At 39.3% G+C, this 15017-nt stretch overlaps 1 pseudogene across 1 annotated transcript; it reads right to left on the reverse strand.

Moving 5' to 3' along the window:
- Positions 1-7242: 7242 nt before the first annotated feature.
- LOC306665543 (transcriptional repressor protein YY1-like) lies at positions 7243-9426 on the reverse strand (annotated as a pseudogene). The gene is made up of 2 exons (XR_013766703.1): positions 8452-9426; positions 7243-7650 (listed from the first exon to the last, which is right to left on the reverse strand). The product of XR_013766703.1 is annotated as a transcriptional repressor protein YY1-like (transcript).
- Between the last annotated feature and the right edge of the window lie 5591 nt (positions 9427-15017).

Raw genomic sequence — 15017 nt, forward strand, 5'->3', positions numbered from 1 at the left:
ATAGCCAGGCGAAACGCATAACAGCCATCTTAGGCCCTAGTTCCCCAAATGGACTTTCTTGCTGTAGACAGTCCTGAACTCAGGACTCCTCCTATCACTCAACTCCTATCACTTTTTCCTCAGAGAGCAACTCATCCAGGTGCTGTGCCTTTCTAGGCTCCAGTGGATTCTAAAAAGCACACTGATGTCCGCAAAAGAAAACAAGAATTTTGTGAAAGGGAGGACACCAACTGAAACTAATAGTATCTTTTAACTTCCAAAGTGACTATCATAAAGCAATATAGGAATTTATGAGCAGTGTCAAGGATTCAGTGCATGGGTGATCAACTATAATGGCTGTGTAGCAAGGCCCTGCTGGTTTACTGCTTGGATTAAAAAGTATTGTTTAACCAGAGGGTTAAAATCAGCAGTATACTTTTGTATTACCTGTGAGGAATACTAGCAGCCTGAATGAACATCTAAAGAAAGCACAGAGGGAAAGTTATCATTCCAGATTTTAAGGGTGGAGGATCTAGTTTTTAATTCCAGGTCTAATCCAGGGTCCCAGACCAAGTGGCAGGACTGAAGAGAAGATGACTTCAATTATATGAGAAACAAAAGGAGTTGAAAGGGATGAATTACACTTGGCAAGTCATTTCTGTTAGTGTTTTTTGGAAGAACCCATACTCTCGAGGAAGGACTTTGCCAAAGAAAAGACCATGCCAGAGAGTCATTCATGAGTTTCACTCTTGTTTTGTATTCATGGTACTAGTGATTTCAAATAAAACTTCTCCAATTATGTGCAGGTTCATATGGCAGAGAACCAAAGTAATACATTAAAGATCGACTCAGTCAACCTTTTGTGCCAATTACCAAAGACTACTTAAATTTTAAAAAGCATTGTTAACCCTCAGTAATGTTCTGGTAGTCCAGGCTTCTGTGAAGATATGAATTCTGACATCAGAGAGGTAAAGAGAATGAGTTTGTAAGAGAAAGGAAAAAAGTAAGTGTGAACTACATGCTAGACATTAATGAGGAAAGATAGAGAATGAGGATACAGCCACGAATCTGGGGAGTTAGCTAACATGGTCATTTTTGTTGTGTGTTCATGAAGCACAGAATAAGGATGAAAACAAGGTGTAAATATGTGTTCATTTTGAGGTGTCCTCAATGTGTTCAGGATGCATAAACCCCTCATTTAAGGAATATCCCACCCTAGGGGAAAAAAACTTCAAAGTGTCTGGGAAATGGAGTATTTTCACAGGATAAGGGGCATGTGTGCTTCTTCTTCTCTTTTTTCTTTTTTAAGATATAGGGGAATATAGTTGAAAGAAAAAAAGAAATATTTTTTCTTGATATTCTATATTTTGAGAAGGACAAATATTGGTAAATTGAGGATTAATCATTTTAATCATGATAAAAATCTGTTTAATTAAATCTTTCAAGTTACAATTGCTAATAGTAGTTAGCAACAAAGTAGTATCACAAACAAAAATTCAGTGTGTACCATTATTTACCTATTGGTATTCATTTGCCTATTGCATTTATTACATTAAACATTCAGGGGTAGTTAAACAGTTGCATAATTTATACTTATACTCTATAATTAGGAAAAGATATCCACATAGTACATATAGAGATATAATGGCCTTCAAGGCAAAAATACTATGGTAAGATTTAAAAAAGAACTCTCACCCCAACCTAGCACTACCATTTTACATATACATGAATCACTGAATTATAATTTAGTAGTTACATATTTAAATTTAACTTCAATAGCAATGCACATTGTATATTTAAGATCAGTAACAATAGCAAATATCTATTAAGTGTTCACTATGTGTTAACCTTTCACAAATTAATTCATTTAACTCCTCATAATAATCCTGATAGGTAGGGACAATTATCATTTACATTTTACAGATGAGAAAAATTAAAGCACAGAGAGGTCAAGTATATCACCTAAGGTGCACAGCTACAGAATGTTGAAGCTAGGGAGTGTTGAAAACTGCATGGAATCCAGGCAATCTAGTCCCAGACACTGCACTAGTAACCATAAATGTCTAAAATGCAAATCTTAAATGAAAATAATGATTTTCACTTACCCAAACACAACTGTGTACACTCCCAGGCATTGAGATTTTCACATTAGCATGTATGACCAAGTAACTAGGACGTAAGAATTAGTATACGTCTTAATTGAAGATACATTGAAGTTACAGTTTTTTTAATATACTTGTTATTCATTAACTCTTTTATTCCACATGATGACAATTCAGATAACTTTTATCCATAATGATGGCAAGAAGAGTTGCAAAGGAATAGAACTTTCTTATAATAAAACTTATTAAAACATGTTTTTAATTATACTGCAAATTAAACTACATCTTTTAAGGTCTAGCAATGATATACTGTACATCATTACATACAGTATGGGTGCTATTTCTCTCCATTGCTGACAATAAACACATCAGCATATCCAAATACACACACACACACACACACACACACACACACACACACAGATCTATGATCTTGCATAATATGATTATCTAAATATATTTCTCATGGAAAAAGTAGAATGTACATGGGAAGTCTTCTAGTGTGTTTGATGGGATTTAAATTCTGCCAATTGACAGACATTCACAGTTCAGTAGACTCGTGCACTCAGCCTGAGGATAGAATTTGGCTCTATGTATTTAAATAGCATCCTGAGGGATTATTGCCCTCATAAATGTACAGAATGAGAGCAATTTTAACTTCATAATTGTATCTAGCATGTGGTGATCCATTATCATCCTCCAAAAGCAGGCATCTGGTAACCTAATAGCTTTTAAGAGTTATGACAAAACTGATTACAAAATTGTGAACATTAATATAATAGCATTTATCATACATTCAAATAATTGCAATTACTAAGATTAATGCCACAGCTAATAGCAATTAGCAGTGAAATAAATACTAAAACAGAAAGCTTGGAGGAAATGTCACAGTTTGTCAGACCAATTAGTTGCCACGTCCTATTGATTCTTCCTTCACCATCTTTATCACACTCCTGCCTTCCTCTCAATCCCCTCTGCCATCTCTCTCATCTGGGGTTCAGGGCCTCAAAACTTCCCCTTTGGAAAAGTGCACTGGTCTCATACCTAACTCCTCCAGTATGCCACCTACATCACACCTCTCTCCTGCTGCACTCCATTCATGGATGATTCCCAGAAATCTTCCAGAACCACACTGCTCTAATTATATCACTCTCCTACACAAAACCTATTGCTTACAGAATGAACGTTGTGTTCCCCAGTCTATCATACAAGTACTCCACAGACTGGCCCTAACAGAAAGCCCAATCTTGCTTTTTCTACACTTGCTTTTCCCTGATCCTTCAATTAAAACAACTTCCTCTTCTCCATATGCACAATAAGTGTTCCTTTTCTAGATCTTTACTTAGAATATCTCATTACTTAGATACCTTTTCCTCTCCATGTGTTAAGCCTTTCCTGTGTATAAACCCATCTGAAGATTTGACATTCTTGTTTAGGACTTACTTTATCTCACCTTATAGTACTAATTTCTAATCTTGTAGCATTTTACGTCAACATTTCCTATGAAATTGTACCACTTTCTGTCTTGTATTACAGTTATTTAGATACACACACACACACACACACACACACACACACACAAAATCTATCCCAAAGAAAAGAGAAGAGATTTCACCTGATTCATACATTCACTTCACAGGTATTTCTTGAGAACCAACCATCTGTCAAACACAGTTACTGGTGCTGAGGACATATCACAAGACAGACATGATTCCTGGTTATTAGGGAGCTTAGTGATAAGCACTGTGGAAAAATAAAAATGGGATAATGAAAGAGTTGTCTTGGTAATTTTGTGTCTAATTTGAATAGAAGGACAGAAAGTGGATAACTGAAAAATGCAGTTTCCAAAGATTTGAGGTACAGAGAATCACAAGTGTGAAGTCTCTGAGACAGAATTAAGTTTGGCCTGTTTGAGAAATCAAGAGAGTCAATGTGGCTGGACCACAGTAAGGAACAATGGTGTGGATAAAGACAGAGGGGGACAGGGGCCAAGTTATGAAGGTCACGGAGATTTGGGATTCTATTCAAAGGGTAATCAGAAGCGGTGAAGGATTTAAGCTGAGGAGTGATAGGATCTGGTTTATATATTTTAATAAACACTTCCAATTCATCTGGAGTGCAAGACTGTACAGGCAAGAATGAAACAGGAAAATGCACTCTCTGCATTAAAGTTGCTAAATATAGAAGAGGAAAGAAATGGTCAGTTTCAAAAATGTACTTTAAAGACACAGCTGAGAACCTACCAACAATTAAATGCAGAGAGTGAGAGAAAGAGGAGATTCAAGGACACTTCCAAGGTTTTTGACCTGATCAATGTGACAGATTAAAAGTAACTTAATGAAGATTACACCGACTCTTCCTTCTTTCTCAATTTACTAGAAGTATCTTCCCAACAGCCATAAGATGATTACATCTCCTTTATTCTCTATCCTGCCTCCTCAGGGATAAGGAAGAAGTGATGGATTGTTTTCTGTTTCTCTCCTCTACTATATCTCCTATCTCTCCCTGGCTCTGTTCCTTCAGCATATGAATATGTTCAAGTTCTTCACCTTCTCCCAACTGACTCAGGTATTCATCTCACCTCCAATAGGGAAAGAAAAAATTCCTCTACCCTAGATTTAGTAGACTCAAGTCCTTGGTCTTCAGAAACTTGTGGAAATTGTATTTAAAGTTGTGTTATCATATATATGCACTTTATAGAAAAAAAAGACTCATGATTTTCCTCAGTCTCAAATAAGCTGTTAAACCAAAAATGGCAATGAGCTGCTACAGATCTCTCTAAAATGCAAATCTGTTGGTATCATTCCCCCAATTAAAATAATCCAGCCCTACCCCATTAGCTTTAAATTATAATCTAAACACTTGATCTGACACCTACCAGCTTTTCTCAAACATTTATGATATTCTTAAGTTTCATTTCTAGTAAATGGCAAAACCAGAATTCAAACATCTCTCCCAATTCAAAGCTCATGTCTGAAGTAAAGTAACTTATAAAAAGTTTGACTTATGTTTGTTTGAAATCATCCCCTTAATAGAGTCAATTCTTCAGAAATGAATGGAAGACATTTCATCAGCCTCATTAAGGATCAGGAATCAAAGCTCTGACTCTGAAGTCAGGCACTTTCTATCCCCAGGAAAGATAGGCAGGCTGATTTGTGTTTCTAAGTATAGGTCTTTTTAAATGGATTTTCAAGTGCTTTTGATGAACCCTCAAACTACATTACAGAAGATGGGTAATGAACATTGAGCACTTTGAGTTATTAAAAAAGAAAAATTCTTACATAGAACTAAATACACAGAGAGAAAGACAGACAGACAGACACACACACACACACACACACACACACACACACACGAGTATTTCCCAAAGGTTCATGGTTTGAAGGCTTGGTCTTCAGTGCAGCAATGTGCACAGGTGAGGATTTGGGGAAGTGATTGGATCATGAGGGTTCTGACCTCATTGGTAGATTAATCTATTGATAGCTATACTGGTATAAATTGTACGTAATGGGGCATGATTGGGGGGAGTAGGTCACTGGGGACATGCCCAGGAAGGAGTATAAGAATATTTCTTATCTCAGTTGCCTTCTCCTCCTCCTCCTCTTCTTCCTCATCCTCCTGCATTTATTTACTACTACTACTCCTCCTCCTTCTTTTCTCTAACTTTATATCTCTATCTCTTGGTTGCCATGATCTGAGCCCTTTCCTCCACCATGAAGCTCTCCTTCCTCAATATTCTGCCTCACCTCAGGTCCAAAGCACTAGAGCCTATCAACCAGACCAAAACCTCTGAAAACATGAGGCAAAATATCTTTCTTCCTCTGGGTTGTTTTTCTCAGATATTTGTCACAATGATGTAAAGCTGACTAACACAATGGGTGAATTATATCAATGTCCATTTTGTGGTTATGATATTATACTATAGCTGGACAAGAAGTTGCCTTTGGGGTCAACTGGGGAACAGGTACACAATATTTTCCTCTACCATATATTTCAACTGCATGTAAATCTACAATTCTCTCAAAATAGCAAGTTTAATCTAAACAATAAACAAATAAGAGCAGTTTTCCCAATACCAACATCCAGGGCAGATCCAAGGAAATAAGAATGAGAATAGTGTTTTCAAATTCTTCACAAAGCAAAGGCAGGAAGCTGTTGTACCATCACATCTCGGATGTACTGGGACCTCAGAGAGAAACTGCTCTGTGAGGTACCTAAAATGACTGAACATCAAGAGATGTAACCTGGGCATAGGCAACTGCAGCATGGAGATTTAATTGGTCTGCCTAGTTTGAGAAGATTCCACTTCAGATTAAAAGCTTATGTGAAGGCAAAGAGTATACAGGGATTCCCTCTATTCTTTGCAAAATTGCGGATTAGTGGGTTGGATAAAGTCCTCTAAAATTTCATTCCCATCCAGAATCTCAGAACATTAACTTATTCTCAGTTTTTGCAGATGCAACTAAAGATACTGAATGAAATCATCTTGAAGTTAGGGTGCTCCTTAAATCCAATGACTAGCACTCTTAGAAGAGGAAAGGGCACAGAGAAACACAAAAAGAAGAAAGTCACTATAGTGTGAAGACTTGTGTCTCCCCAAAAATTCATATGTTGAAACCTAACCCCAATGTAAAATTATTAAGAGATAAGGCCTTTAACTCTTTTTTTTTTTTTTTTTTTGGAAAAAAAAGTGACTAAAATGGGTTTAAATTGATTAACACTATTAAATCACATCTAATATTTGATACTACATGATTCAATACAGCTATACGATACAATTATACAAAATGTGTTAACATCAAAGAATACAACCAAAATTAAGATAGCAAACAAAACCTATATAACTTTTTTTTGTACAGGAAAATACTTTTGAAGTATGCATGTAACTGCCCATTCTTTTAAAGAAAATCTACTGCAAGCAAAGTTATCAACCTCCAGAAAAAATCACACATAGCATTACTAAGCATATCCCCAAAAAGTGTACAATATGCACACTTGGAAAATACAAAATGAAAAAAATTGTAAGCAACAGGTGAGCTTCGTATTTATAAGAATGTGAAAAGAAGTCCCATTTTTAGCACTGTTGTATAAAGAATTGTCTTTTGATGCGAAGTTCATGAATTGTCCTCCTGCTGGGACCACACTTTACAAAAACACCGTGTTTTTGAAACGAGATTACAGAGCAAGATAGAGCATCTTAGCAATGTCATCTTATTAAAGTTTTTTTTTTTTTTTAATTTTTACTACTTTATCAAAACATGTCCCTTAGGTGTGTAGGATTCATTTTTTAAAATTCTTCCTAGAAATAATATACAAAGGAGAGGCATATTTATTCCCAATCATACTCCTGGAAGATGCTTCCCACGGTCGAGAAGGGTCTTCTCTCTTCTTTTCACTGGTTGTTTTTGGCCTTAGCATGTGTTAAGATGTGAGATTTCAGGTTGGTTGACTGAGCAAACTTCTTATTACAACCATCTAAGGGGCACACATAGGCTCCGGTGTGGATTCGCACATGTGTGCGCAAATTGAAGTCCAGTGAAAAGCGTTTCCCGCAGCCTTCGAATGTGCACTGTCGAGGGAAGACCAGACATCAGCCCACTTGGCAAGCGTGACCAGACCCCGGGAGCCAGCGCTCGCCGCTTGGGTGCACCTCAGCCCATTTGTTCTACCACACACTTTCTTCCCTGTCCTGGGAGATGCAGTCTAGAATCTGTGGGCAGGGATCTCCAACTGTGCATGCTGACACCCTCTGAAGACTTGGGTCGGCCCTCATGGCTCGCCTACATACTACCGGAGGGAAACACTCCGTAAAATAGCAAGAACTGTCCAAAATCTCAGGCGGAGGCCCTAGTGTGTCTATAAACATTCTTAAAGAGCAAAATAAAAATGAATAAGAAGTCTTCTGGTGTCAACTGTCAAAAAAGAACCATGTCAGACCGACTGTGTTGCCAGTTGGCTCACTTACTTGTGGATTTCTAAAAACAAGATAAACTATCACCTCCACTTATTCTCATACAATAAAATGTCAGAACTTCTCTGCCAACTCATATTTCAATATGCTATCACCTAACAAAAATAAACTCCCCTCCCGTCATGGACAACTAGGAACTGAGTTGTGGGTTTGCTCTCACATAACCCTGTCACTCTCCTACCTAAACGGAAGTGCTCCACAGACAGCACCACGCCTGGTACCTGGCCTCATCTAGATCACACAGGGAGGCTGGGGCGAGGCGAGCCTTGCAAGTGACTCAGGAGGGGTGACAGGAAGACCCTCACTCTGGGCTGGCACCCCCCAAGTCATGGCCACATGGCCTAGCTTGTGGCACAAAGACCACAAGGCAGTGTGGAGGGGAGAGGGAGCTGGCTCTACCTGAAAGGGCTTCTCTCCAGTATGAACCAGTTGGTGTCGTTTTAGTTTTGAGCTCTCAACAAAAACTTTGCCACATTCTGCACAGACGTGGACTCTGGGGCTGTGGGTGTGCAGATGTTTTCTCATAGCAGAGTTATCCCTGAACATCTTTGTGCAGCCCTAGCAAATTCTGCCAGCTGTTTTGGATCTGAGAGGTCAATGCCAGGGATTCCTCCAGGAGGGAGTTTCTTTCCTGTCATATACTCTGAATAATCAGGAGGCGAGTTCTCTCCAATGATCTGTTCTTCAACCACCGTCTCATGGTCAATATCTTTTTTTTCATCTGAGGACCACATGGTGACCGAGAACTCGCCCTCCAGGGTCTTGATCTGCACCTGCTTCTGCTCCCACTTCTTGTTGCCCGGGTCGGCGCCGCCGCCCAGGTAACTCTTCTTGCCGCTCTTCTTGCCGCCGCCCTTCTTGACGCGGCCGCCGCCACGGTGACCAGCGTCTGCTCGATGTAGTCGTCGTCGCCGCCGGCCGGCGCGGGCACCGGGATGAGGATCTGGTCCTCGAAGCCGTCCTCGGCGCGCAGCCCGTCCGAGTCGTCGCCGCCCACCACCTCCTCGCGCGTCTGCACCAGGATCACCTCCTGGTGGTGGTGCACCTGGGTCGGGTCGTCGGTCACCAGCGGCTGCAGCGCAATCATGGGCGGGTGGTGGTGGTGGTGGTGGTGGTGGTGGTGGCCGGCGTGCCCGTGGCCGCCCCCGCCGCCGTGGTCGCCGCCGCCGCCGTCCTCCTCGTCGTCGTCGTCCTCCTCCTCCTCGCCCACCACCGTGGTCTCGATCGTCTCCACCGGGATGGTCTCCACCTCGATCTCGTGCAGCTCCACGATCTCGGCCGGCATCTCCGAGCCGTCCGTGGCGATGTAGAGGGTGTCGCCCGAGGCCATGGCTGAGGGCGCCGCCGCCGCCCCGGCGGCCTCGGCTCCTGGGCTGCGGGCGGGCGGGCGAGGAGGCGGCCGGCTGTGGGGAAGGAAGGCAGAGGGAGCGGCCTTTAACTCTTAAATGAGATTATTGCCCTTATATCAGAAGCCGAAGGAAACTTGTTTGCTCCTTCCACCATGTGCAGATGAAGTAAAAAGATTCCATCTATGAGGAACAGGCTTCTTACCAGACTCCAAATCTCCTGGCACTTTAATCTTGGATTCTCCAGCTTCCAGAATTGTGAGAAATACATTTCTTTTGTTTATAAATTGCCCAGTCTGAGGTATTTTGTAAAAACAGACTAGACAGCAGCTTTGTAAAGCCAGAAGCAAAGATTGGAGATGTGCTACCAAAAGCTGAGGAACACTAGGAGCCACTGGAAGCTGGAAGAAGCAAGGAAAGATTCTACCCTAGAATCTTTGGAAGGAACACAGCACTGCTAACAACTTCATTTAGACACTGGCCTCCAGAACTGTGAGACAATAAGTTGTGTTGTTTTAAGCCACCAAGCTTAAGATAATTTGGTGTAGTGGTCTCAGGAAACTAATAGAGCAACTATCCATAAATATGAAATTGTTACAGAATAAAAAGTTTAATAAAATCCTGAGGTCTGATAGGTTATCAGCATCAAGGGACCACCCCCACTAAGAAAACTTAGGAACAGAAGAGGCTTTAGAGTGTGGGGTGGAATCCAGAAGATAGTACACCATGATCAAGTGGGCTTCATCCCAGGGATGCAAGTTTAGTTCAACATACGCAAATCAATAAATGTGATTCATGACACAAATACAATTAAGGACAAGAATCATATTATCATCTTGATAAATACAGAAAAGGCCTTTAATAAAATCCAGCAATTGAGGTTTTCAAGATAGCAGAATCAGGGGAGGTCACTTTTCTGGCTGCTCCGTGGAGTGAAATCAAGAAAGCAGATGGCAGTTTCTCAGCAAGGTGGGTGAACGAAAAAGAATGCAGAAGGACTTTACTGGAATCTAAAACTGTACATTCAAAGCAGATCAGGGACTCAGGAGGTTTGATAAAATAAGAAAGAAATCCCCAGCAGCATAGTCACTGGCAGGGCCAGGCCAGAAGCACCATCCAGAGAGTTCCCTCCGTGAGCATAGTGGAAGGATAAGTGAATTAAAGGAACCGCATTTTTGGCAGGCCCAAGGTGTGTCTGGGTATGGAGAATTTAGAAATCAAAGACATTGTCCAGCAAACCTGAAAGACGTGCTGCACAATATCCATTATGCAGGGAAAGAAGCTGCCATCTCTCCAGGCAGTGTGAGGACAAAGGAAGGAACCAGTTTGCAGTCACTTCAAGGGGGCTAGCAGCTGAGGGGACCAATTCCTGGCAAACCTGAGTTTGGCCTGAAATACAGGTCCAGGAAACACGCACTGCATGACATAGAGTGTGCTTAAGTGACAAGGAGAAAATCAAACAGGGAGAGAGGTTTACAAAGAGGACAACTGGTCATGGAAACCTACCTGACTCTACCTCTCCCCCTCCAATCCAGCTGCTTGCAGGACTCACTAGGAGAGATACATCTAGCTGGGAACTTGGAAAGGCAGGACCAGGAGAAATTATTTGGAGACTGAACCCAAGACCAGGAAATGTGGGATCTGAAGGTGACTTATGGGACTAAGAACTGGGTCCCCAACACACAAGTGGAAATTAGGGGAGATCCCTGGGGTACAGTCTTTCAGCTTGAACCAGCAAGTACTGTGTGCTGGAGGTGCACTGATTTAAAATCTCCACACCAATTGGCATTCATTCATTTAAGAGCCTCAAGCTCACCTAAGCCTAAACCCTGCCTCCAGGAATTTTACCTACAGGATTGCCTCTCTCATTCCAGCCATCCAGAGGGTGGGGCACATTGCTGCAGACAACTACACCCAAAACTACTGAGGAGAGAGACTGAGAATCTTTTGAACTCCAATGGAAATAATTCCTTAATTTTTCATGAAGATCATCATTTTTTAATTCGTTTTCTCTTTTTAATTGTGACCTTAATGGTACAGGGACATGTGTACATATTCACAGTTGTTTTTTCTCATTTCTAGCATTTTTGAAGTCAGTTAATTTTTCTGGATTAGTTTTTATTGTGAACTATGATGTTCAATTAGTATATTTTAGTTTTGTTTTGTATTCTTTTATTTTTGTTTTTAATTTTTAAAATGTGTATGTTAGATATACTTTTTCTCCTACCTGTTCCCCTTGATTATCTCTTTATTTCTGCTGACAGCCAATCTCTATTGTTCTCTTTCACTCTTCCTTTAATTTTTTACTTTTTCTTCTCTCCTCTCCTTCATAATCATCACATATTATATTACTTCTGCCCTCTCCCCATCCATCATTTGAAATTATAAACCCTTTTGCAAACTTGCTGTTTTTATTGTAGGCAATAACTGATCATATCATTTCTGTTTATTGTGAGAATTAACATTGTAGATGTCATAGTAGGAACTATTTGGTTTAATGCTGTATATTGTTTGCATTTGTTGTTTTAATAATTTTTCTCCCCCTGAACAGTGAGGTACTGGAAACCTTCTGGCACACTCTAAGTCCACAGGGTGGACACTCTAAGTTCACAAGGTAGAAATTCTCCTGCCTCAGATCCATATGGTTAGATGGGTAGACACACACAAAAACATGAAAAAGCAAGGGAACAAATCACCCCAAACAAACCAAAATACTCCAATAACAGAATCCATCATCATCACAGTGGAAGAAATGTCAGAGAAGGAGTTTAGAATGTACATAGTTACAAAATGATCTGTGAAGTAAAGGACAGTAGAAGAAATGAAATCAGAGAGAAAACACAGGAAGTGAAAGATCACTTCAATAAAGAGGCAGAGACCCTGAAAAGAACCCAAGCAGAAATTCTAAAAATGAAGGAAACAATAAAGCAAATTAAAAATTCAATAGAAAGCATCACCAACAGACTAGAGCACTTGGAAGACAGAACCTCAGGCAATGAAGACAAAATATATAATCTTGAAAAGACAGTTGCCCACAGAGAGAAAATGTTAAGAAACCATGAACAGAACTTTCAAACAACTATTGGATAACATGAAAAGACCAAATTTAAAATTTATCAGAGTGGATGAAGTTGCAAAGACAAAAACCAAAGGAATGTACAATATTTTTAATAAAATAATACCAGAAAATCTCCCAAACCTAAAGAATGAAATGGAAAATCAACTATAAGAGGCTTACAGAATCCCTAACGTACAAAATTACAAAAGACCCACAAGGCACATTGCAATGAAGATGCCTAACACACAGAATAAGGATAGAATTTTAAAGAGTGTGAGAGAAAAATATCAGAGTACATATGGGGGAAACCAATTTGGATCTCAACTGATTTCTCAACCCAGACCCTCAAAACCAGGAGGTTCTGGAATAACATATACTAAGCTCTGAAAAAAAATGGATGCCAACCAAGAATCCTATATCTGGCAAAATTAAGCTTCAGGTTTGAAGATGAAATACAAACCTTCCATGATAAACAGAATTTAAAAGAATTTTCAACTAGAAAGCCTGCACTACAGAACATTCTCAACAAAATATTCCATGAAGAAGAAATGAAAAAAAAAACAAACAAACAAACATGAAAACCAGCAAAGGGAGGAAGTACACCAATGAAATAGTCAATCAAAGGAGAAACCAATTCAAATTAAAAACTAGAAATAAACCCAAGTGAATGGGAATACAAATCATATGTCAATAATAACCCTCAACGTTAATAACCTAAACTCATTAATCAAAGACACAGATTGGCAGATTGGATTTAAAAAAAAAAAAAAAACAACAATATGCTGTCTCCAAGAGATTTATCCCATGGTCAAAGGCATCCACAGACTGAAGGTGAGAAGATGGGAAGAAATCTATCACTCACATGAATCATGTAAACAAGCAGGGGTTTCTATCCTTATAATAGATAAAGTGGACTTGAAGCCAAAGTTAATCAGAAGGGACAAAGAAGGACATTTCATAATGCTTAAAGGAATTTTACATCAACAAGACATAACAATCATAAATATTTATGCCCCAAACAATGGAGCACCTATGTACATCAAACAAACCGTTATCATTTTCAAGAATCAAATTGACCACAACGTAATTATACTGGGTGACTTTAACACACATCTCTCACTGCTAGATAGATCCTGCAAACAAAAACTAAATAAAGAAGCTATAGAAGTAGAAAATAAAATTGATAATTTCAACTTAACAGACATATATAGAATATTTCATCCATCAATGAATGACTGAATACAGATTCTTCTCAGTAGCATACAGAACCTTCTCTAATATAGATGTGTCTTATTCAACTTTTTCCCTGCTGTGAATGATGTGACTGGCACAATTATAGAGGAGGAAAGATTTATTTGAAGGCTCACAGTTTCAGAGGCCTTAATCCACAGAAGGCCAACTCCATTCCTCAGGATTTGAGGAAGAATAGCATGGCGGAAGAGTGTGGCAGAGGAAGCAGCTCAAATCATCAGGAAGTGAAGAGAGAGAGATACAAAATATATTTCCCATAGAAAGGCCCCAATTCCTACCTTCTCTAGTCACACACCCTACCACTTCAGTTAATCCCATCAGGAATTAATTCACCAATTAGGGTAAGACTCTTACAACCCAGTCATTTCTCCTCTGAACCTTCTTGCATGGATTCACATGTGACCTTTTGGGAGACACCTCACATCCAGACCATAACACCATGTTATTTAAGATATCACATATGTTGGAATATAACTGCAATATTACCTTAATATATTTTTAGCATCTGTAAGGTTATTTTGATAGCTCCCTTTCCATTGATATTAATTTTTGTGTTCTTATTTTTTTCTTTATTAGATCTCTTTATTTATCAAAATTTAGGTATATTTCTTCTATATTTCATATAGTTCTACTCCTACACTTTTTTCCTTCCTACTACATAATTTGAAATAATTTGTTATTTTAGCTTTTTTTTTAATTTATTTTTATTGTAAACAAATGGGATACATGTTGTTTCTGTTTCTACATGGAGTAACAGCATACGATTTGCATATTCATACATTTACATAGTAATGATGTTTGATTCATTCCGTTATTTTTTCCTTCCCCCCCACCCCTCACACCCCTCTTTTCCCTCTATACAGTCCCTCCTTTCCCCATTCTTGCCCCCCTCCCATCCCCTATTATGTGTCATCATCCGCTTATCAGTGAGATCATTCGTCTTTTGGATTTTTGAGATTGGCTTATCTCACTTAACATGATATTCTCCAGTTTCATCCATTTGCCTGCAAATGCCATAATTTTATTATTCTTTATAGCTGAGTAATATTCCATTGTGTATATATATATATATATATATCACAGTTTGTTTATCCATTCATCAAATGAAGGGCATCTAGGTTGGTTTCACAGTCTAGCTATTGTGAATTGAGCAGCTATGAACATTGATGTGGCTGTATCTCTGTAGTATGCTGATTTTAAGTCCTTTGGGTATAGGCCAAGGAGTGGGATAGCTAGATCAAATGGTAGGTCCATTCCAAGTTTTCTAAGAATCTCCACACTGCTTTCCAGAGTGGCTGCACTAATTTGCA

This window comes from Sciurus vulgaris, assembly GCF_902686455.1.
Source record: "Sciurus vulgaris genome assembly, chromosome: 7".
In the NCBI taxonomy this organism is placed as follows: Eukaryota; Metazoa; Chordata; class Mammalia; order Rodentia; family Sciuridae; genus Sciurus; species Sciurus vulgaris.